General features: G+C 43.8%; 1 protein-coding gene across 2 annotated transcripts in view; it reads left to right on the top strand.

The window, feature by feature from the left end:
- Positions 1 to 5,629: 5,629 nt before the first annotated feature.
- LOC106602853 (F-box only protein 40) overlaps positions 5,630 to 23,158 on the top strand; it is a 62,353-nt gene continuing 44,824 nt past the window's right edge. Inside the window, exons 1-2 of one of the 2 annotated variants that reach the window (XM_082974378.1) lie at positions 5,630 to 5,932; positions 6,140 to 7,615. The gene's annotated coding sequence lies outside the window, so the exon portion shown is untranslated. Of the gene's footprint in view, positions 5,933 to 5,955; positions 7,616 to 23,158 lie in introns of those variants that run through there. The other variant, XM_045716822.2, reaches the window with a different exon arrangement.

Here is a 23,158-nt window from a genome sequence, read left to right as displayed (position 1 = left end):
TCTGTTTTGTCCGAGTTTAAAAGTAGAACATTTGCCACCATCCACTTCCTTATGTCTGAAACACAGGCTTCCAGGAAGGGCAATTTTGGGGCTTCACCATGTTTCATCGAAATGTACAGCTGTGTGTCGTCCGCATAGCAGTGAAAATTAACATTATGTTTCCGAATGACATCACCAAGAGGTAAAATATATAGTGAAAACAATAGTGGTCCTAAAATGGAGCCTTGAGGAACACCGAAATGTATAGTTGATTTGTCAGAGGACAAACCATCTACAGAGGAAAACTGATATCTTTCCGACAGATAAAATCTAAACCAGGCCAGAACTTGTCCATGTAGACTAATTTGGGTTTCCAATCTCTCCAAAAGAATGTGGTGATCAAAAGCTGCACTAAGGTCTAGGAGCACAAGGACAGATGCAGATCCTCGGTCTGACGCCATTAAAAGGTAATTTACCACCTTCACAAGTGCAGTCTCAGTGCTATGATGGGGTCTAAAACCAGACTGGAGCGTTTCATGTACATTGTTTGTCTTCAGGATGGCAGTGAGTTGCTGCCCAACATCTTTTTTTTTCATGTTTGAGAGGAATGAGAGATTCGATATTGGCCGATAGTTTTTATATTTTCTTGGTCAAGATTTAGCTTTTTCAAGAGAGGCTTTATTACTGCCACTTTTAGAGCGTTTGATACACATCCAGTGGATAGAGATCCATTTATTATGTTCGACATAGGAGGGGCAAGCACAGGAAGCAGTTCTTTCAGTAGTTTAGTTGGAATAAGGTCCAGTATGCAGCTTGAAGATTTAGAGGTCGTTATTATTTTCATCAATGTGTCAAGAGAGATAGTATTAAAACACTTGAGTGTCTCCCTTGATCCTAGGTCCTGGCAGTGTTGTGCAGACTTTGACAACTGAGCTTTGGAGGAATACGCAGATTTAAAGAGGAGTCCGTAATTTGCTTTCTAATGATCATGATCTTTTCGTCAAAGAAGTTCATGAATTTATCACTGCTGAAGTGAAGCCATCCTCTCTTGGGGAATGCTGCTTTTTAGTTAGCTTTGCGACAGTATCAAAAATACATTTTGGATTGTTCTTATTTTCCTCAATTAAGTTGGAAAAATAGGATGATCGAGCAGCAGTGAGGGCTCTTCGATACTGCACGGTACTGTCTTTCCAAGCTAGTTGGAAGACTTCCAGCTTTGTGTAGCATCATTTCCGTTCCAATTTTCTGGAAGCTTTCTTCAGAGTTTGGGTATTTTCTGTATACCAGGGAGCTAGTTTCTTATGACAAATGTTTTTGGTTTTTAGGGGTGCGACTGCATCTACTGTATTACGCAAGGTTAAATTGAGTTCCTCAGTTAGGTGGTTAACCGATGGTTGTACTCTGACGTCCTTGGGTAGGTGGAGGGAGTCTGGAAGGGCACCTAGGAATCTTTGGGTCGTCCAAGAATTTATAGCACGGCTTTTGATGATCCTTGGTTGGGGTCTGAGCAGATTATTTGTTGCGATTGCAAACTTAATAAAATGGTGGTCCGATAGTCCAAGATTATGAGGAAAAACATTAAGATCCACAACATTTATTCCATGGGACAAAACTAGGTCCAGAGTTTGACTGTGGCAGTGAGTAGGTCTGGAGACATGTTGGACAAAACCCACTGATTCGATGATGGCTCCGAAAGGAGTGGATCTGTGGACTTTTCCATGTGAATATTAAAGTCACCAAAAATGTGAATATTATCTGACATGACTACAGGGTCCGATAGGAATTCAGGGAACTCAGTGAGGAACGCTGTATATGGCCCAGGAGCCCTGTAAACAGTAGCTATAAAAAGTGATTGAGTAGGCTGCATAGATTTCATGACTAGAAGCTCAAAAGATGAAAACGCAGATTTTTTTTTATAGACCACAAGTCTGGTTCTTCCTTGGGAGCAATTTCCAAATGCCTGAAGGTACCACGTTCATCTGCACAAACAATAGTATGCAAGCAGCCGTCATACCGCTCAGGAAGGAGTTGCATTCTGTCTCCTAGAGATGAACGTACTTTGGTGCGAAAAGTGCAAATCAATCCCAGAACAACAGCAAAGGACCTTGTGAAGATGCTGGAGGAAACGGGTACAAAAGTATGTATATCCACAGTAAAACGAGTCCTATATCGACATAACCTGAAAGTCTGCTCAGCAAGGAAGAAGCCACTGCTCCAAAACCCCCATAAAAAAGCCAGACTTCCGTTTGCAACTGCACATGGGGACAAAGATCGTACTTTTTGGAAAAATCTCCTCTGGTCTGATGAAACAAAAATACAACTGTTTGGCCATAATGACCATCATTATGTTTGGAGGAAAAAGGGGGAGGCTTGCAAGCCGAAGAACAACATCCCAACCGTGAAGCACGGGGGTGCTTTGCTGCAGGAGGGACTGGTGCACTTCACAAAATAGATGGCATCATGAGGTAGGAAGTTATATGGATATATGGAAGCAACATCTCAAGACATCAGTCAGGAAGTTAAAGCTTGGTCACGAATGGGTCTTCCATATGGACAATGACCCCAAGCATACTTCCAATATTGTGGCAAAATGGCTTAACCTCTCTTGGGTAGGGGGCAGTATTTTGACATCTGGATGAAAAGCGTGCCCAAAGTAAACTGCCTGTTAGTCAGGCCTAGAAGCTAGGATATATGTCAACAGTCTTTAGAAATTGTTTGATGTTTTTCTTTTGAGAAATGAAGAAGTAGTCCTATTCATTGTAAGTGTCACTCCAGGTGGACTCTACTGTTTTGGTGTGTGTGAACTGTAGCGCGCTTCACATTGTTTTTATTCGGTATTAGAAACAGTTTATTCCGTCTTAAATGTTATCAATTATTTACGTTTTAGGGTACCTGTAATGGAAATGATCTGATTAAAGGTTTGACTAAATGATTTCACTCAGAAACCATATAACCTGTTGAAATGTATTAGAAATTATAAAAGGCTATAATAATGTGCTAAACCTATAATTCAATAATGTGGGTGAGTAGACTGTTTAAAACTAAGACACTGTTACCACTTCAAAATGAGCAGGGCAGAGTTGATAAGACGACCTTGGGAAAGGAACAGGAGAAGATGCCTACCTAAGTTAGAGAGAGAAACAATGGCCTGGGAACGGCTTAGTTGGCAGGAGATTAGAAGACAGGTGGCAAGGTTTGATAAGGAATGTATGTGTACTGTAGAGAAATACAGCCGCCTAAAGTGGGGTGGAGTTCTCTACTGATGCGAGTTCATTTGGGTGTGTGTTAATATAAAAGGCTTTGTACATTGTACGGATTTCAGAGCTCTCATAAATAAATGTTTTGACCATTGTAGGCTGGTTCTAAGTCTGCTTCATTCAACCAGAATCTTACACACTCTGGGGAGACAGACTGAGTAGTTTAATTGAAGTTTGTTTTAAGAACATTGATAACTTAATTCATGTAACAGTACCTGAGGTTGGATTAGGAACGTTGTTTGAAATGTTTGGACCAAGTTTACAGGTAACTTATTAGATACTTTGTAGGCATGTTGGGCGAGTTGATACCGGTGTATTTCTGAATGAAACGCGCCAAATAAATTGACATTTTTGGGACATAAAGAAGGACATCGAACAAAAGGACCATTTGTGATGTTTCTGGGACATTTTGGAGTGCCAACAGAAGAAGATCTTCAAAGGTAAGGCATTAATTATATCGCTATTTCTGACTTGTGGCGCACCTGTGCACAGAAAGTTTCAGATTTTTGCAATGTTACTTGGATGAAAAAAAGCTGTTCTTGAAACAGTCATATTTCAACCTGCCTGGTTGAAATATGATTTTCATGTGTTTGTATGCGGGGCACTGACCTCAGATAATCGCATGGTTTGCTTTCGCCATAAAGCCTTTTTAAAATCTGACACAGCGGCTGGATTAACAAGAAGTTAAGCTTTATTTCGATGTATAACACATATATTTTCAAGAATGTTAACCTCTTGGGGCTAGGTGGGACGCTAGCGTGCCACCCGTGGTGCACTCCATCAACAGCAGGTGCATTTCAAGAGCGGCAAATTTGAATCCAAATAAATGTCAAAATTCAAATTTTTCAAAAATACAACTATTTTACACCATTTGAAAGATAAACATCTCCTTAATCTAACCACGTTTTACGATTTCAAAAAGGTTTTACGGCGAAAGCATAAATTTAGAGTATGTTAGGACAGTACATTTACAAGAGTTGTGTGTAATGTTTTGTCAAGTCAAAGACAGGGTCACCAAAACCATAAAACCAGCTAAAATGATGCACTAACCTTTTACAATCTCCATCAGATGACACTCCTAGGACATTATGTTAGACAATGCATGCATTTTTAGTTCTATCAAGTTCATATTTATATCCAAAAACAGCGTTTTACTATGGCATTGATGTTGAGGAAATCGTTTCCCTCCAATAACCGGCAGTCAAGTCAGCGTAACAAATTAAATAATTAAAATTAGAAAACATTGGTAAAATATTATATTGTCATTTAAACAATTATAGATTTACATCTCTTGAACGCAATCAACTTGCCAGATTTAAAAATAACCTTACTGGGAAATCACACTTTGCAATAATCTGAGCACTGCGCCCAGAAAAATACGCGTTGCGATACAGACTAGACGTCATGTTGGGGAGATCTAAAATCGAAAATACTATGTAAATAATCCATTACCTTTGATTCTCTTCATCAGATGTCACTTCCAGGTATCACAGGTCCATAACGAATGTAGTTTTGTTCAAAAAAGCTCATCATTTATGTCCAAAAATCTCCGTCTCGTTAGCACATGATGTAAGCCAGCCGGACTTCTCGTCATGAACGAGGGGAAAAAATATATTTCCGTTCGTTCAAACATGTCAAACGTTGTATAGCATAAATCATTAGGGCCTTTTTTAACCAGAACATGAATAATATTCAAGGTGGACGAATGCATACTCTTTTATAACGTATTGGAACGAGGGTACCCAACATGAACTCGCGCGCCAGGTGTCTAATGGGACATCATCGTTCCATGGCTCTTGTTCGGTCAGATCTCCCTCCAGAAGACTCAAAACACTTTGTAAAGGCTGGTGACATCTAGTGGAAGCAATAGGAAGTGCCAAAATATTCCTAAACCCCTGTGTTTTTCAATGGGATAGGTTTAAAGTCAATACAACACATCAGGTATCCACTTCCTGTCAGAAAATGTCTCAGGGTTTTGCCTGCCAAATGAGTTCTGTTATACTCACAGACACCATTCAAACAGTTTTGGAAACTTTAGAGTGTTTTCTATCCATATATAATAAGTATATGCATATTCTAGTTACTGGGTAGGATTAGTAACCAGATTAAATCGGGTACATTTTTTTTATCCAGACGTGCAAATGCTGCCCCCTAGACCCAACAGGTTAAATATTTGAATTTGGTATTTTAGAATTTCGCTACTGCCCATAAGAAGTTAAGGACAACAAAGTCAAGGTATTGGAGTGGCCATCACAAAGCCCTGACCTCAATCCTATAGAAAATGTGTGGGCAGAACTGAAAAAGCATGTGCGAGCAAGGAGGCCTACAAACCTGATTCAGTTACACCAGCTCTGTTAGGAGGAATGGGCCAAAATTCACCCAACTTATTGTGAGAAGCTTGTGGAAATCTACCCAAAATGTTTGACCCAAGTTAAACAATGTAAAGGCACATTAAACCTCTACATTGCCACTATCTGTTTCTCTTCTGTAAGAGAAGCCAGTGTTTTTCCTCTTTTGTTTCTGAGTAACATGGTCACGCGGCCAAAGACGAAGAGCCTCTGAGAATGACCACAGTCTTTGGTCATCCTGTTCTTTTCCTCTCTTTCAAGGGCACAGCGGTATGGAGATATGAACAGAACAAAGGCTAGCTTGAGCAGCAGCGACAATTCAATCAGCAGAAAGAAGTAACTAAACTGGTACGCTATGTTCCCACCATAATCTCACACACCTGCTAAACTGCCACGTAGACAGAGGTTGTATTTTCCTATAAAGGTTGAGACCCAACTCTTGCTTGTTGGGCTCTTAATGCTGCACTGTTGAGTGGATTGGTAACCAGCTCCAGATTTGCAAATCTTATAAACTTTTTTTTTTAAGAATCTGCAGTCTCTCTTCATTTTGATTAGAATTTCCACAACATTTCTTGGCGACGAGGATGGGATGGTTAACTCCGCTTGCTGATCTTTCCCGGGGACACAGAGGTTAACTGCACAGGGGCTACATTAGGCGTGGCTCAGGGAGCCCACACTCCACTCAATGGTCCTGCCTGGGACCCAGCATGGAGTGTCAGTCTGCGGATACACCATTCCGAACAGACAAAATAACTTAAGGTTGAGACTGATTTTCATTCAAACATCATGGAAAATCCTGTTCTGGCAACAGGTTGTGCAAATTAAGTATTTTTTGAAGCAAAGACACCCCTAGTTAGAAACGTTGTTGTAATAGAGTTATTCCTGATAGGGGAAGTCCTAGAATCCCAATTTCTTTTAGAGTTATCCCATATTTAATTTTAAGAAAGGAAGACGTTCCTAACTAAATACTGTTTTGTATTGTGTGTTTGTTTTTGTTTGTCTCTAAGTGTATGTGTATAGATGGAGTTTCACAATGGGAGCCAAGAGCAGCAGGGGGGAACCGTCTGCCCGACCTGCTGACCGGACTGGTGAATGTAATGGTGGATAAGTGGGGCAGGGACATTCTGGTAGCAGACTTTCCCTTGAAAGGCACATTAAGTTAAGTTTTGTTAGCAGAATGTAGAAAGAAGTTACAGGACTTTGAAGAAACCAAGAAAGGCAAGGCAAGTAGAATAGACTGAGATGATTTTAGGAAGTGGGAAAGAGAAGCAGAGAAGGACAGACAATTTTTTTAAGGAATAATGGTGAATGATAAGAAAAGAAGGAGAAACAATGACTTTGCACTTCCCTATTATACCCCTGTATCCACTGCACCAGAACACGCCCTGGTTGTCCAACAGCAGCCCACTCAGCCACCTCCCCCGCCGCAGATCTATCCCCAACAAGACCTGATGCGACTGCAGGACCGTCAGACCCCTCAGAGGCAGCCCCAGAGCAGTAGGAACCCATTCTACACACTGCCTACAGTGTATCCCGTTTCACTGGAGGGGCTACAGGCATAAATTGGAGAACTGTTTCCGCAAACACAGTGGCATCAGACCAACAACAGACAGTCATTGAACACTGTAAACACGTTAAGAGGCAGCAACTGTCTCAAGAAGATAAGACGAAACAGAGAATGGAAAAGGAGGAATGCACAGCTGGCATTCTCAAGGACAGGGCCAGCAGCGGCAGGCTCAGGGAGGACCTCAAAACGATGGACAGAGAGGAAAAGGAAGAGGAGGAGGGGAGACAGTGCTGATGGACGGGCTGCAACCACTGGGTAGGAACTTTGCCTGCTATAAATGTGGAAAGAGTGGACATTTTGCAATAGACTGCAAGAACGGATCAGGTGGGGCAGGGCGAGGGGGAGGTAACTGGAGAACAGGACCGCCACCGAAAACGACCCTTTACAACCCGCACATAGACTGACGCGAGGTCGAGACAATTGACACCCTTGTGAGGAGCCAATGATTCATCTCTTCGTCATTGGTGAGTTAATTGAATTTCTAGTAGATACTGGCGCTGCAATGTCTGTCATAAATTCTGTATGACTGTAACGGTTGCCTTTAGAGAGAGCGGACCAAAACGCAGCGGAGTTAGTGTTCGTCATATTTAATTGAGAAAACGGACACTATACAATACAATAAACAGACAACCAAAACAGTCCTGTCACGTTAAACACAGTAACACGAACAGAAACAATTACCCACAAAACCCCAACAGAAAAACATGCACTTATGTGTGACTCCCAATCAACAGCAACGAACTTCAGCTGTGCCTGATTTGGAAGCCACACACGGCCCAAAACAAAGAAATACAAACACATAGAAACAGAACATAGAACGCCCACCCAATGTAACACCCTGGCCTAACCAAAATAAAGAACAAAAAACCCCTCTCTATGGCCAGGGCGTTACAATGACGTCAACTTTTTAACCTTTGTCCAATCCTCCCATGTCAAATGATTCAGTCAACACTGTGGGGGCCTCGAGAGTAATTATGAAAGAATTATTCACAATGCCCCTGCCGGTTAAAATTGATCACCACAATGTATTGCCTCTGCATGTTGCCCTACAAATTTGGCAGGAAGAGATCTTCTCTGTAAATTGGGAATTAATATTATTTTATCCAAATATGTGATTGGTATTATGAATGGCACATACAGGACATTGATGGATCACATTGTGACCCAATTGAAGAGATTTTCTTAACGGCCTGTAGCTGTTGGATAAAGAAACGTAGTTTTATGCCACAAACAGACCTACATTGCACTGTCCATTTCTCACCATTGACGAGAGATTTACTTTGAGAGATTTACACTTTGATATATATATTATGAACAAAATTGGCTGAAATAAATTGCACCCCAAGAAAGTTTACTATGCAGTGATACTCATGTAACCGATGTGAAATGGCTACCTAGTTTGCGGTGTGCGAGCTAATAGCGTTTCAATCGGTGACGTCACTGTTCAAGATCTTAGACTAGTTAACGATGCACTTTATGCAAGAGCTCCTGTTGTACCAAACCCTGTTACAGTACTATCTGCCGAGCCAGCGTTGGCTAAATGGCTTTCAGTTGTTGATTTGGCTAATGCTTTCTTTAGCCTTCCCATCGCTTCAGAATCACAGTTCTAGTTCGAGTTTACATTATACGGAATCGGACCACCTGCAGGGTTTCATAACCCCCCGCTGGGAGTATGTTAATACAGTATATCGATGACCTGTTATTGTGTTCTGAAACCCAACAAGCATGTGAAGTCGATAACCAGAGCTCTGTTAATGTTTCTTGCTGAAAATGGCCACAAAGTTTCTAAGAAAAAAGCTGCAGCTTGTGTCTCAATCCGTTAAGTATCTAGGACATGATATAACACCAAATGGTGTATAGTACGTGTGGCTGCAATTCTTTCTGTACCACAGCCAGTTACAAAACAACATATGTTAACACTCACAGGAATGGCAGGCTATTGTATAACCTGGCTGCCTGACTATGCTGAGGTTGTACAGCCACTCTCTGACCACAATTTAATTTAAGTTAATCAAATTTGATTTCAAATAAGCCTGGAATTGGTTAACTGATTGATCTAAGAGTTGACTGCTGTTAAGAAATGTAGATACTGTTAAAGAACTAAACAAATGAATGACAAGATACAGTGGACTCAGGGGGACTCAAGGCGAACTATTAGTGGTTTATGCAGTAACTACAGTATAGCTGCCACTACCTTAGAGAGTGCTACATCACCACCACGTCTGTCAGCCCAAGTTGCAGAATTGTTTGCTCTCACTAGAGCATGCATTTTGGCTTTTGAATTTAATTTAATCAAATTTGATTTAAAATAGGCCTGGAATTGGTTAACCTTTCTGGACCCGGGGGCAGTATTGGGTAGTTTGGATGAGTGAGGTGCCCAAATTAAACTCCCTACTACTCGGGCTCAGAATGTAGGATATGCATATTATTAGTAGATTTGGATAGAAAACACACTGAAGTTTCTAAAACGGTTTGAATGATGTCTGTGAGTATAACAGAACTCATATGGCAGGCAAAAACCTGAGAAAAAATCCAACCAGGAGGTGGATTGAAGTTTCTCAAGACTGGGCCTATTCAGTATACAGTGACTTAGGGTTCAATTTGCACTTCCTAAGGCTTCCACTAGATGTCAACAGTCTTAAGAACGTGTTTCAGGCTTTTGCAGTCAACAGACAGCGAACAAGACCTCCTGGAGTCTGATGACTGAGAGAATGACATGGCCTCAATTACGCGCATTCACGTGAGGTGTAGCTGTGTTCCATAATGTTTTTCAAGACATTGGAATCGTCCGGTTGGAATATTATTGAAATTTTACGTTAAAAAGGCTTTACAACGTTTGACATGTTTCAACGAACGTAAATATAACTTTTTGTCGTGAAATTTTCGGCGCGCTTCCTACATTTGGAGTAGCTTACTGAACGCGCAAACAACAAGGAGGTATTTTGACATTAATGATGGACTTTATTGAACAAAACAACATTTATTGTGGACCTGAGATTCCGGTAGGCAAGTTGAGAACAAGTTCTCATTTACAATTGCGACCTGGCCAAGATAAAGCAAAGCAGTTCGACAACATACAACAACACAGAGTTACACATGGAGTAAAACAAACATACAGTCAATAATACAGTAGAAAAATAAGTCTATATACAGTGTGAGCAAATGAGGTGAGATAAGGGAGGTAAAGGCAAAAAAAGGCCAGGGTGGCAAAGTAAATACAATATAGCAAGTAAAACTCTGGAATGGTAGATTTGTAGTAGAAGAAAGTGCAAAGTAGAAATATAAATAATGGGGTGCAAAGGAGCAAAATGAATAAAATAAATAAATACAGTAGGGGAAGAGGTAGTTGTTTGGGCTAAAGTAAAGATGGGCTATGTACAGGTGCAGTGATCTGTGAGCTGCTCTGACAGCTGGTGCTTAAAGCTAGTGAGGGAGATAAGTGTTTCCAGTTTCAGAGATTTTTTTAGTTCGTTCCAGTCATTGGCAGCAGAGAACTGGAAGGAGAGACGGCCAAAGGAGGAATTGGCATTGGGGGTGACCAGAGAGATATACCTGCTGGAGCGCGTGCTACAGGTGGGTGCTGCTATGGTGACCAGTGAGCGGAGATAAGGGGGACTTTACCTAGCAGGGTCTTGTAGATGACCTGGAGCCAGTGGGTTTGGTGACGATTATGAAGCTAAGGCCAGCCAACGAGAGCGTACAGGTCGCAGTGGTGGGTAGTATATCGGGCTTTGGTGACAAACCGGATGGCACTGTGATAGACTGCATCCAGTTTGTTGAGTAGGGTATTGGAGAACCATCCAGAGTAGTGATGCTGGACAGGCGGGCAGGTGCAGGCAGCGATCGGTTGAAGAGCATGCATTTAGTTTTACTTGTATTTAGGAGCAGTTGGATGCCACGGAAGGAGAGTTGTATGGTATTGAAGCTCGTCTGGAGGGTTGTTAACACAGTGTCCAAAGAAGGGCCAGAAGTATACAGAATGGTGTCATCTGCGTAGAGGTGGATCAGAGAATCACCAGCAGCGAGAGCAACATCATTGATGTATACAGAGAAAAGAGTCGGCCCGAGAATTGAACCCTATGGCACCTCCATAGAGACTGCCAGAGGTCCGGACAACAGGCCCTCGGATTTGACACACTGAACTCTATCAGAGAAGTAGTTGGTGAACCAGGCGATGCAATCGTTTGAGAAACCAAGGCTATTGAGTCTGCCGATGAGGATGTGGTGATTGACAGAGTCGAAAGCTTTGGCCAGGTCAATGAATACGGCAGCACAGTATTGTTTCTTATCGATGGCGGTTACGATATCGTTTAGGACCTTGAGCGTGGCTGAGCTGCACCCATGACCAGCTCTGAAACCAGATTGCATAGCAGAGAAGGTGCGGTGGGATTCGAAATGGTCGGTAATCTGTTTGTTGACTTGGCTTTCGAAGACCTTGGAAAGGCAGGGTAGGATGGATGTAGGTCTGTAGCAATTTGGGTCAAGAGTGTCCCCTCCTTTGAAGAGGGGTATGACAGCAGCTGCTTTCCAATCTATGGGAATCTCAGACGACACGAGAGGTTGAACAGGCTAGTAATAGGGGTTACAATAATTTCGGCAGATAATTTAAGAAAGAAAGGGTCCAGATTGTCTAGCCCGACTGATTTGTAGGGGTCCAGATTTTTCAGCTCTTTCAGAACATCAGCTGAATGGATTTGGGAGAAGGAGAAATGGGGAAGGCTTGGGTGAGTAGCTGTGGGGGGTGCAGTGCTGTTGACTGCAGTAGGGGTAGCCAGGCGGAAAGCATGGCCAGCCGTAGAAAAATGCTTATTGAAATTCTCAATTATAGTGGGTTTATCGGTGGTGACAGAGTTTCCTATCCTCAGTGCAGTGAGCAGTTGTGAGGAGGTGTTCTTATTCTCCATGGACTTTACAATGTCCCATAACTTTTTTGAATTTGTGTTGCAGGAAGCAAATTTCTGCTTGAAAAAGCTAGCCTTGGCTTTTCTAACTGCCTGTGTATATTGGTTTCTAACTTCCCTGAAAAGTTGCATATCACGGGGGCTGTTCGATGCTAATGCAGAACGCCACAGGATGTTTTTGTGTTGGTTAAGGGCAGTCAGGTCTGTGGAGAACCAAGGGCTATATCTGTTCCTGGTTCTAAATGTTTTGAATGGGGCATGCTTATTTAAGATGGTGAGGAAGGCATTTAAAAAAAATAACCAGGCATCCTCTACTGACGGGATGAGGTCAATATCCTTCCAGGATACCAGGGCCAGGTGGAATAGAAAGGCTTGCTCGCTGAAATGTTTTAGGGAGCGTTTGACAGTGATGAGTGGAGGTCGTTTGACCGCTGACCCATTACGGATGCAGGCAATGAGGCAGTGATCGCTTAGATCTTGGTTGAAAACAGCAGAGGTGTATTTAGAGGGTAAGTTGGTTAGGATGATATCTATGAGGGTGCCAGTGTTTACGGCTTTGGGGTGGTACCTGGTGGGTTCATTGATAATTTGTGTGAGATTGAGGGCATCAAGCTTGGATTGTAGGATGGCTGGGGTGTTAAGCATGTCCCAGTTTAGGTCACCTAGTAGCACGAGCTCTGAAGATAGATGGGGGGCAATCAGTTCACATATGGTGTCCAGAGCACAGCTCGGGGCCGAGGGTGGTCTATAGCAGGCGGCAACGGTAAGAGACTTGTTTTTAGAGATGGATTTTTAAAAGTAGAAGTTCAAATTGTTTGGGAACAGACCTGGATAGTAGGACAGAACTCTGCAGGCTATCTCTGCAATAGATTGCAACACCGCCTCCTTTGGCCGTTCTATCTTGTCTGAAAACGTTGTAGTTAGGGATGAAGATTTCAGAGTTTTTGGTGGACTTCCTAAGCCAGGATTCAGACACGGCTAGGACATCCGGGTTGGCAGAGTGTGCTAAAGCAGTGAATAAAACAAACTTAGGGAGGAGGCTTCTAATGTTAACATGCATGAAACCAAGACCATTACGATTACAGAAGTCATCAAAAGAGAGCACCTGGGGAGTAGGAGTGGAGCTAGGCACTGCAGGGCCTGGATTCACCTCAACATCACCAGAGGAACATAGAAGGATGAGGATAAGGGTACGGCTAAAAGCTATAAGAATTGGTCGTCTGTGACGTCCGGAATAGAGAGAAAAAGGAGCATGTTCCTGGGGGCGATAAAATAGCTTCAAGGTATAATGTACAGACAAAGGTATGGTAGGATGTGAATACAGTGGAGGTAAACCTAGGCATTTAGTGATGATGAGAGAGATATTGTCTCTAGAAACATCGTTGAAACCAGAAGATGTCATAGCATGTGTGGGTGGAGGAACTGAGAGGTTGGATAAGGTGTAATGAGCAGGGCTAGAGGCTCTACAGTGAAATAAGCCAATAAACACTAACCAGAACAGCAATGGACAAGGCATATTGACATTAAGGAGAGGCATGCTTAGCCGAGTGATCAAAGGGTCCAGTGAGAATTAGATAGCTAGCTGAGCCATAGGTAGCAAGCTGGTAGAAGATGGAGGGATGTCTGTTTTTAGCCACCTCGTGTGTTTCTGTCTGTAGATTAGTGGGGTTCCGTGTGGTAGGGTGGACCGGTCCAATTGGCAAAATAGTTATAGTTATAGTGGCCCAAGAAAGTTGTCCGATAGACCTATTCAGAGAGCAGCCGATAAGATAGCTAACGAATTAGCGGGCCGCACATGGGCGTTCAGGTTACGTCGCGACGGAGGGGCCAGTTGGATAACTCCCTCGGGCAGATAACGTGGGTGGTCCAGTCGTGAAGGCCCGATGGGGCTCCGCATCGGCAGTAAAAATGGGTCCGCATAGGTGGTTGTAGCCCAGGAGTGGCTGAAGGAACTCTTCAGCTGGCTAGCTCCGGAATAATTTATGTTAGCTCCAGGACCGACGTTTGCCAATAGTCACTCAGGTAGCAGCTAGCTCGCTGCAAGATCCAGGTGTAAATGTCCAGAGCCTGCGGTAGAAAACCGGGGATATGGAGAGAGAATAGGTCCGGTATGCTCTGGTCTGAGTCGCGCTGTACAAAAACTGCCGATAGCTTTTCGAGCTAATGGCTAGCTGAGGACCGCTAATCGTGGCTAGCTGATGACCGCTAACCGTGGCTAGCTGAACTCCAACGTTAGCCAGTGAAATGGCTAACCTCTGGCTAGCTTCTGTTGTGGATTTCAGATTTGAGGTAAATAATACTTTTTTTTTTATTGGTGAGGCGGGTTGCAGGAGAGTGTTTTGAGGTTGAGTTTTTAGAAAATAATATGTAAAAAGATATGCGAAGAAAATATGTAAATATATATACACAGGACACGACAGGAGGAGAACAAAGAACGTCTGAACTGCTACGCCATCTTGGATAAAAGATCATCAAAGGTAAGTGAATATTTATAATGCTATTTATGATTTTAGATGACTCCAAAATTGCGCGTATCTGTATTGTCTGTATTTTTCTGAGCGCCGTACTCAGATTATTGCAAAGTGTGCTTTCCCCCGTGAATCGTTTTTGAAATCTATCACAGCGGTTGCGTTCAGGAGATGTTTATCTATAATTCTTTGAATAACAGTTTAATATTTTATCAACGTTTATGATGAGTATTTTTGTAAATTGTTCTGCTGATTCACCGGCAGTTTTGGAGGAAAAATATTTTCTGAACATCACCCACCAATGTAAAATGCTGTTTTTGGATATAAATATGAACTTTATCGAACAAAACATACATGTATTGTGTAACATTGAGTCCTAGGAGTGTCATCTGATGAAGATCGTCAAAGGTTAGTGCTTAATTTTAGCTGAATTTCTGGTTTTTGTGACCCCTCTCCTGCTTGGAAAATGGCTGTGTGGTTTTTCTTGTGTTGTCCCTGTCCTAACATAATCTAACGTTATGCTTTCGCCGTAAAGCCTTTTTGAAATCGGACAACGTGGTTCGATTAAGGAGAAGTGTATCTTTAAAATGGTGTAAAATAGTCGTATGTTTGAAAAATTTGAATTATGAGGTTTTTACTGTTTAGAATTTTTGCCCTGCTATTTCACTGGCTGTGTCCCGCAGGTGGGACAGTAGAGTCCCACCTAGCCCATACTAGTTAACTGATTGATCTAAGAGTTGACAACTGTTAAGAAATGTAGATACTGTTGAAGAACTAAACAAATAAGGAGGGGTACCCCATGGACGCACACAATAACAGAATGATGGTGAATGAATGATTGCATAATGATGAACTGTTTGAACTGTTTGAACTGTTTAACTCATTTTTCTTAAGGACAGGTCAAATACCCGTCAAGTATACCGCTGGAATGGTAAGTTACTAACAATGCTCTGAAGTCTATTTTCCCCAGAGTTAAAGCAGCTTTGCCTGAACCAAAGGGAGGACAGCTCCACAAACTTCAACTAGGAGATTGGGTGGTCATCAAGCACCTCCACAGAAAGACTTGCCAACAACAGCACTGGACTGGTCCATTCCAGGTGCTCCTGACAATCCAGACAGAAGGTTGCAGAGAGGTTCACGCCAGCCAGTACAGCTGTTGTATGGGGCCTGGGTGAAGTGGCCACAATGCAACTGAAGTATACAGCACCTGCATAGTCCCACGATGGGACGTAAATAACAGCCGTTCCAGCTCGAGCCAACGGCAGGCTCCGGACGGGAGTCCAGCAAACAATTCCCGCCCTATTGTTTAACATGTTAGGGCTAGAGGGCAGTATTGACACGGCTGGATAAAAAACGTACCCGATTTAATCTGGTTACTACTCCTGCCCAGTAACTAGAATATGCATATAATTATTGGCTTTGGATAGAAAACACTCCAAAGTTTCTAAAACTGTTTGAATGGTGTCTGTGAGTATAACAGAACTCAAATGGCAGGTCAAAACCTGAGAAGATTCTGTACAGGAAGTACCCTGTCTGACCATTTCTTGGCCTTCTTTGCCATCTCTATCCAAAACAAAGGATCTCTGCTATTACGTGACACTTCCTACGGCTCACATGGGCTCTCAGAAGGCGGCAAAAAGCTGAATCGTGGCTTTGCAGGCTCTGGCTGAAAAAAAGTAGCGCGTTTGGGTAGTGGCTGGTTACAGTACTGTGAGACTCAGGCGCGTGCCCGCGTCGACAGAATGCTTTGTTTTCTTTCCTCTGTTTACCGAAACGCAGATTCCCGGTCGGAATATTATCGCTTTTTTACGAGAAAAATGGCATAAAAATGGATTTTAAACAGCGGTTGACATGCTTCGAAGTACGGTAATGGAATATTTAGACATTTTTTGTCACGAATTGCGCCATGCTCGTGACCCTGATTTACCACTTCGGATAGTGTCTGGAACGCACGAACAAAACACCGCTATTTGGATATAACGATGGATTATTTTGGACCAAACCAACATTTGTTATTGAAGTAGCAGTCCTGGGAGTGCATTCTGACGAAGACAACAAAGGTAATCAAACTTGTAATAGTAAATCTGACTTTGGTCAGGGCTAAACTTGGTGGGTGTCTAAATGGCTAGCCGTGATGGCTGGGCTATCTACTGAGAATATTGCAAAATGTGCTTTCACCGAAAAGCTATTTTAAAATCGGACACCTCAATTGCACAAAGGAGTTCTGTATCTATAATTCTTTAAATAATTGTTATGTTTTTTGTGAACGTTTATCGTGAGTAATTTAGTAAATTCACCGGAGGTGAATGCTAGTTCTGAACGTCACATGCTAATGTAAAAAGCTGGTTTTTGATATAAATATGAACTTGATTGAACAAAACATGCATGTATTGTATAACATAATGTCCTAGGTGTGTCATCTGATGAAGATCATCAAAGGTTTGTGCTGCATTTAGCTGTCTTCTGGGTTTTTGTGACATTATATGCTAGCTTGAAAAATGGGTGTCTGATTATTTCTGGCTTGGTACTCTGCTGACATAATCTAATGTTTTGCTTTCGTTGTAAAGCCTTTTTGAAATCGGACAGTATGGTTAGATTAACGAGAGTCTTATCTTTAAAATGGTGTAAAATAGTAATATGTTTGAAAAATTGAAGTTTTTGCATTTTTGAGGAATTTGAATAACGCGCCACGGGATTACACTGGCTGTTGAGTAGGTGGGACGAAATCGTCCCACTGGCCCTAGAGAAGTTAAGGGTTCAAGCAAAATACCAGCCTTAGTAAAGTTGAACATTTATTTTGAAGCCTTTAACTCTACAGCTACAGCACTCACCAGTTTTCTCCCCAGAAGGCCATAGGTCATCCCTGTAGACTGCCCAAAACTAGTGCCTTACATCTGTAGACTTATCATATAGTTATCAACTTAGGATAGTGCCTAAGCAACACCCCGCTAATTAGGAAAGCCCTAGATATGACATTAGACAATGCCATGATAGGGTCATGTTGCCAAAACCATGGACGTAGATAGAATACAGTCCAATTAGATGATTAAGGTGGCATAACTATATTTTGTTTTGTTTATGCTTTCATTCATTTTGTTTCATTTTCTTTGGCACGTAGAAAGTGATTGAGCCATAAACAACTCCCCCATACAACCATCAGTTAGTGATCCAACGCCGCTCATTTGGGAGGAAATGTAATGATATATTTCATGAGTGTGTGTGCGTTGTTAACATCGCAAACGTCCCACCTAGCCCATAGAGGTTAAACTAGATGATAGGACCACTGTGGACAATTTTCAGCAAGTTGCAACCATGAAATAGAGTTATAAACAGTTTTCTATAAACAAGGTATATATATATAAGAGAACTCGGGCGACATCGGATCCACTCGGAAATGTGGGCTTCAGGGATTTACGGGATTTCTCCGAGGTGAGGTGGAAATCGAGGACGAGCATCGGCGACAGGGAACAGACTCCCTCTCCCTCCTACATTCCCGTAGCCACCTATCGATCCGGATGGTCAAGGCTATGAGGGGGTCGAGGTCCAGGAGGCGGATAGTACAGTTTTCAGATAATTTATTATTAACACGGTGCAGGCAAAGGGCAGGTCGAGGACAGGCAGAGGTTTGTGATCAGGTCAGAGTCAGCAGATACAGGTACTGGACGGCAGGCAGGCTAGGCTACTACTGAATAACGAGGCTACTATATTCAGCATTTATTTTGTAGTATTTTGGTAAGACAGTTGTGTGTATGTTTGCAGTCAAATAGGCTGTTTGTAACAGGTTAATAACCTTATCTATCTTGTAGCCCATATTTATTAGCAAAACAGCCTTGCTTTAGTGTGAAGGGCTCTGTCCATTGTGCTCTAACAGCAGAGTGGAGATAGGTTGACGCGAAATATGTAGCCTACCTGTCACTTCAAAAGCACTCAATGATCTCTGAGTCTCGGCATTTGAACATTGTGTTTATTGTGGTATAGCGTGATGTAAGCAGAATTCAATATCATTCCAATGCAAGAACCCCCCAAAATGTTGACCCCTCGCCAATTTCACTGCCCCCTTAGTCACTTTATCCTGGCGCCGGGTGTCAGTTCCACTCCATGGAGCAGCACACCCATGACAGACCTGCAGGTAGACCGCCAGCCAGGAACAGGGCATACTGATTGAGCAGCCGAAGCCGACATTGAGGCATGGCACCTTTTCATTGGGGGAGAGCAGCGCATGCTCCTCCTCTTTGCACAGGTGGAAGAGGGCACCACACAGCAGGTGTCAGGGGATGAGCACACAGGACACAGAGATATCCACAGGGCCTTTCAGGGCCAGCTGAAACAGCTGTCACAGTCGCGTGACGGCGGGGCGGGAAGGACGAACCTTTGGGGAGGGTGAGACACAGGGAGAGAGGGAGGGAGAGGGAGGGAGGGAATGAGAGATAGAGAGAGGGAAAAAGGTAAGAGAGTAACTTCCTCTTTTATGATTGTCTTTATTTGGTTTCAATAGCTATTGATTTTAGTTAATTTTGAGTTAAAATTCATTTCATGTGAATATCCTGGAAAATACACTCTGGCTAGAAGCCCTGACAGTCCTGTGACTTCACTGAATAGTTCTAATTAACACCTCCAATACAGAACCTACAGTAAATCAACCCTGGTCCTGGAGAGCCGTGGTGTGTGCAGGTTTTTGTCCCAAACCAACACTACACACCTGATTCAAATAATCAACTAATCATCAAGACCTTGCTTAGCTTAATCTGGTGTGTTAGTGCTAGGCTAGGACAGAACCCTGCACATGCTGCAACCAGGGTTGGAGCATTGTCTTGCATCAGATAGTGTGTCGAACCGAGTGATGAACGTCGCATAGGAGTGAACACCATCTGAACGTAAGACAACGGGGTTGGGGTCAATTCCATTTAGATTCAGTCACTTCAGGATGTAAACTGAAATTCCAATTCCATTGTGTTTCAGTGCTTTTCTCAGACATTTGTTTTTATTGGAACTTCCATTTACTTCCTAAATTGGCTGATTTGAAATGCAATTGACTGCAACCCTCCAGAACCAGGAGTTCAGAACAGTGTACTTACTAATCTGACAGTGTTGGGTTAGTTGCAGTTAGTCACCTAGTCAGGGTTAGTTGCAGTTAGTCACCTAGTCAGTCACAAAGTCAGTCAAACAGACATTCGGTTAGTCAGTCTGTCAACCTTGCATGGGTTACAGTCCTGAATTTTGTTACAACATTTACCAGGGCAGTGATAAATATAGCTAGGTTGCATTCTGGTCTGCAGGGTGAAGGGGGTCTCTCTCTGGAGCAGTGGAGTCAGGTTACACAGTGATACAGACAGAAGGAAACCACAAAACACTGCAGAGATTTCATTGGTGTTTCAAAGCATTATAGATCCAACATGGATGTCATGTTGTCAATCAGCTCATTGTGTCTGTAATGGTCAGTGTCAGTGTGTCTTCTGAAGGTGAAAACTGTCATGGTGGAAGGCAGGCAAGGCTTCGTGGGTTGGGCAGAGTTGTCTGACATATTGCTTACACCCATCAAGTTGCTTTCAGCTCTGCAAGGGGCCATCAAGACTTGTCTGATGGGTAGGGCTAGACTATACTCAGAGGCAGTGGCGGCTGGTGGGAGGAGCTATAGGAGGATGGGCTCATTGTAATGGCAATAAATTGAACGGAGTCAAACATGTGGCTTCCATATGATTTATGTGTTTGATACCCTTCCATTTATTCCATTCCAGCCATTACAATGAGCCTGTCCTCCTATAGCTCCTCCCACCAGCCTCCGCTGCTCAGAGGATATGTCTGAGAGTGGGAGGTAAGAGTTGGTATCCAACTGGATCAATCATAGCTTTACTTTTGCATACATTTTTTTGTAAACAGCCACTAGAGGACACTGTGTTGTATGTGGAGGAGTGTTACTCACATAGTTAGATTGCACATCTTTGCACAAGATTGCACATCTTTGTATCTGTCCCATTAAGGCATATGTGAGGGCATGGGCAGCGCCATTGAGGCCATCTCCATTTTGAAGTAGTCAATTTTCTTCTTCTAACCTACTTGTTTTTATAAGAAACATGAATGTTTTGGAAATTCCAAATAGTCAAATTACACACAACACACACACTTTTCACAGTCCCCAGGTCCAGAACAAATTCAAGGAAAGTACAGTATTATAACAGAGCCATGAGTGCATAGAACTCACTTCCATCTCATGTAGCGCAAGTGAACAGCAGACCTGGTTTAAAAAACAAATAAAGCAACACCTCATGGTGAAATAAAGGTGACATAAATAAATAAAAATGGCACAATGCCTCTCCCCCATGTGAGCTACTACGCGCGCACACACACACACACACCACACACACACACACACACACACACACACACACACACACACACTACATGTGTGTTTTTAAATCTAATTCATGTTTTTAAATCTATGTAAATTGTAAATTATTTTGTTTGTAATGTCTTTTTCGTTATGTGCCGATCCCAGTAAGACTAGCTGTCACCATCGGCGTCGGCTAATGAGGATCCTAATAAATCTAAATCTAAATCAAATTCTACTACTTCTATGAATTGATAAACAAATTGAAAGGCTGCATACTGCCACCTAGAGTGTGTTGTTTGAACAGGTATAAAGCCAAGATTGGCGATTTACTGACACCTGCAATTATGGAATGTTTGCTCACAAGTATACTCACTGGAGGTATACTCACTGGCTGTTTGCAGCCTGGAGCAGCTGGACCACATGGCCAGCCCCTCTTCTTGAGTGCTCCACTTGCTGCGCGCGGTTCATCTGTATCTTCCGCCTGTGGTTTGTCGTGCTTGTGTTTCGTTAGCGTTACACTACGACTCTGTGTGCATCTTTTAATATATTGGTGGCTCTTGCTGCCCCAAACTGTATTTACCTTACACAACTTCCCGACTGGCTTGTTCTGTGTGTGTTGTGAATTGCTTAACATGCTGTCATGTTAAAGCAATTCACATTAATCAAATCCACAACAAATCCATTACCCGGTTGCTGTTTTGTGTCTGCCTGTTTTTCAAAATGATTGGGTAATTTATCCCTCACCAAGTTCCTATTCCTTCAAGCGGGTCACGACATAAGCTTTCCCAGGGCGTCGGACCCCTGCTCCATGGCCTTGCTGGCTTGGCTGAGTTTATGGCTTCCCTTTTTGACAGGTGTGATGGTGACATCCCCTTGGAGATCCACATACCTTGTGTATGCACTGCCTGGGTTTGAGCCACGCGGAGAGGGCGGTGAAGCGCCCTACTAGATGCCTGTTTTGTGTGGTGTTCTCAGAACGTCTGCACCTGGCGAGATTGGAGGCCATGCGCGAGTAGGTTGGCCAGGATCGGGCTCAGGCTGGGGACGAGCTGCCTTCCTCAGAAGTGGTGCGCCACCGTGCTGTTAGTCTACTGGGCCCAGTACCCCTTCCAGGAGGTGTGGCCGGAGCCACCGCAGGAAGAGCCCATCTGCTGCCTGTCCTGGACGGGGGCAGGAGTCGGACCGCTGGGACCACCTTGAATGGAAGGCGCATGCCCTGTGTCAGGAGGTTGATAGCTTCAATGGCGACGATAGCTGTTACCTGTTGGGCAGTGATAGGCTGTTCCTGAGGGACGATGCTGGCACTGTTCACCACTGGGAGCGGAGCTACCAGGCTGACAGGCCATCAGAAAGCCGGCGGTGGGGCTTCATCGCCCCCAGCAGCTCGAGAGGCTATGAGGGGCCTACTCACTCGGGTAGCCACTGCACTGGACATCAAACTGTTGGACAGTGATGACTCTTCATCTGTCCCCATCTCTGCTGAATTCTGTGAGGCCTTGCAGGAGAGCTGAGCCTCTGCCAGGGGGTGCTTCAGACTCACAGCAGAGACTGGACCATGGAGTTATGTGGCGGGCGCAGAGTCACTCAGCCTCCGGGAGTACCCGACCATGGACACCATGATAGCTGCCATGGTCCTCCCGTACTGGGAGATTATATGGCGGAACCTGCGACTTAAGCCAGGACCCCCCAGTGTCTTTGATGCGGACTTGAAAGCCACATATAGGTCCCTCTGCTCTCTCGGCCGCCTTACCAATGTGGCCATGCTGCTGCAGGCCTACCTGCAGACTCTGTTGCCCCGGCTGCAGGCGGGTACAGAGGAGCTCCTCCAGGAAGCGATGGAGGTGTCTCGCCTGCTTTTCCTGCTCCAGAGGGATGTGGCCCGCTCCAACTGTTGGGCCATGGCGCAGGTGGTTACCTCCCGGCGCCCTCTCTGGCTGGCCCAATCCCTTCTGCCAGCTGCTCTCCAGAGTACATTTGCCACTCTCCCCATCACCCCAGGGCTGACATTTGGCACAGCGGTTAATGACATTCTGGAGCAGACCGATAAGGAAGGATCTTAGTTCATGCCGCATCCTCAGGCCCCGGGTCCAAGACAGGGGGACCGTCGCCACCCACCTGCACCCGAATGATGGTGGGGTCCTTCTCCTGCCTCCTCACCTTGTGCTGAGGAAAGACAGCGGGGAGTGGCACAGCGTGCGGTGGAACAACAACCTGTCAACCGTCACCGCCTTAGGGACGTGCCTGGGGACCCAGGCGCTTGGGGCACCAGAGGAAAGGGGGGCCCGGGCAGGACCCCTGACACACCCTTCC

This window comes from Salmo salar, chromosome 04 (assembly GCF_965601325.2).
Source record: "Salmo salar chromosome 04, fSalSal1, whole genome shotgun sequence".
NCBI lineage: Eukaryota > Metazoa > Chordata > Actinopteri > Salmoniformes > Salmonidae > Salmo > Salmo salar.
The sequence above is the reverse complement of the archived record's forward strand: the minus strand, read 5'-3'. Positions and strand labels throughout refer to the sequence as shown.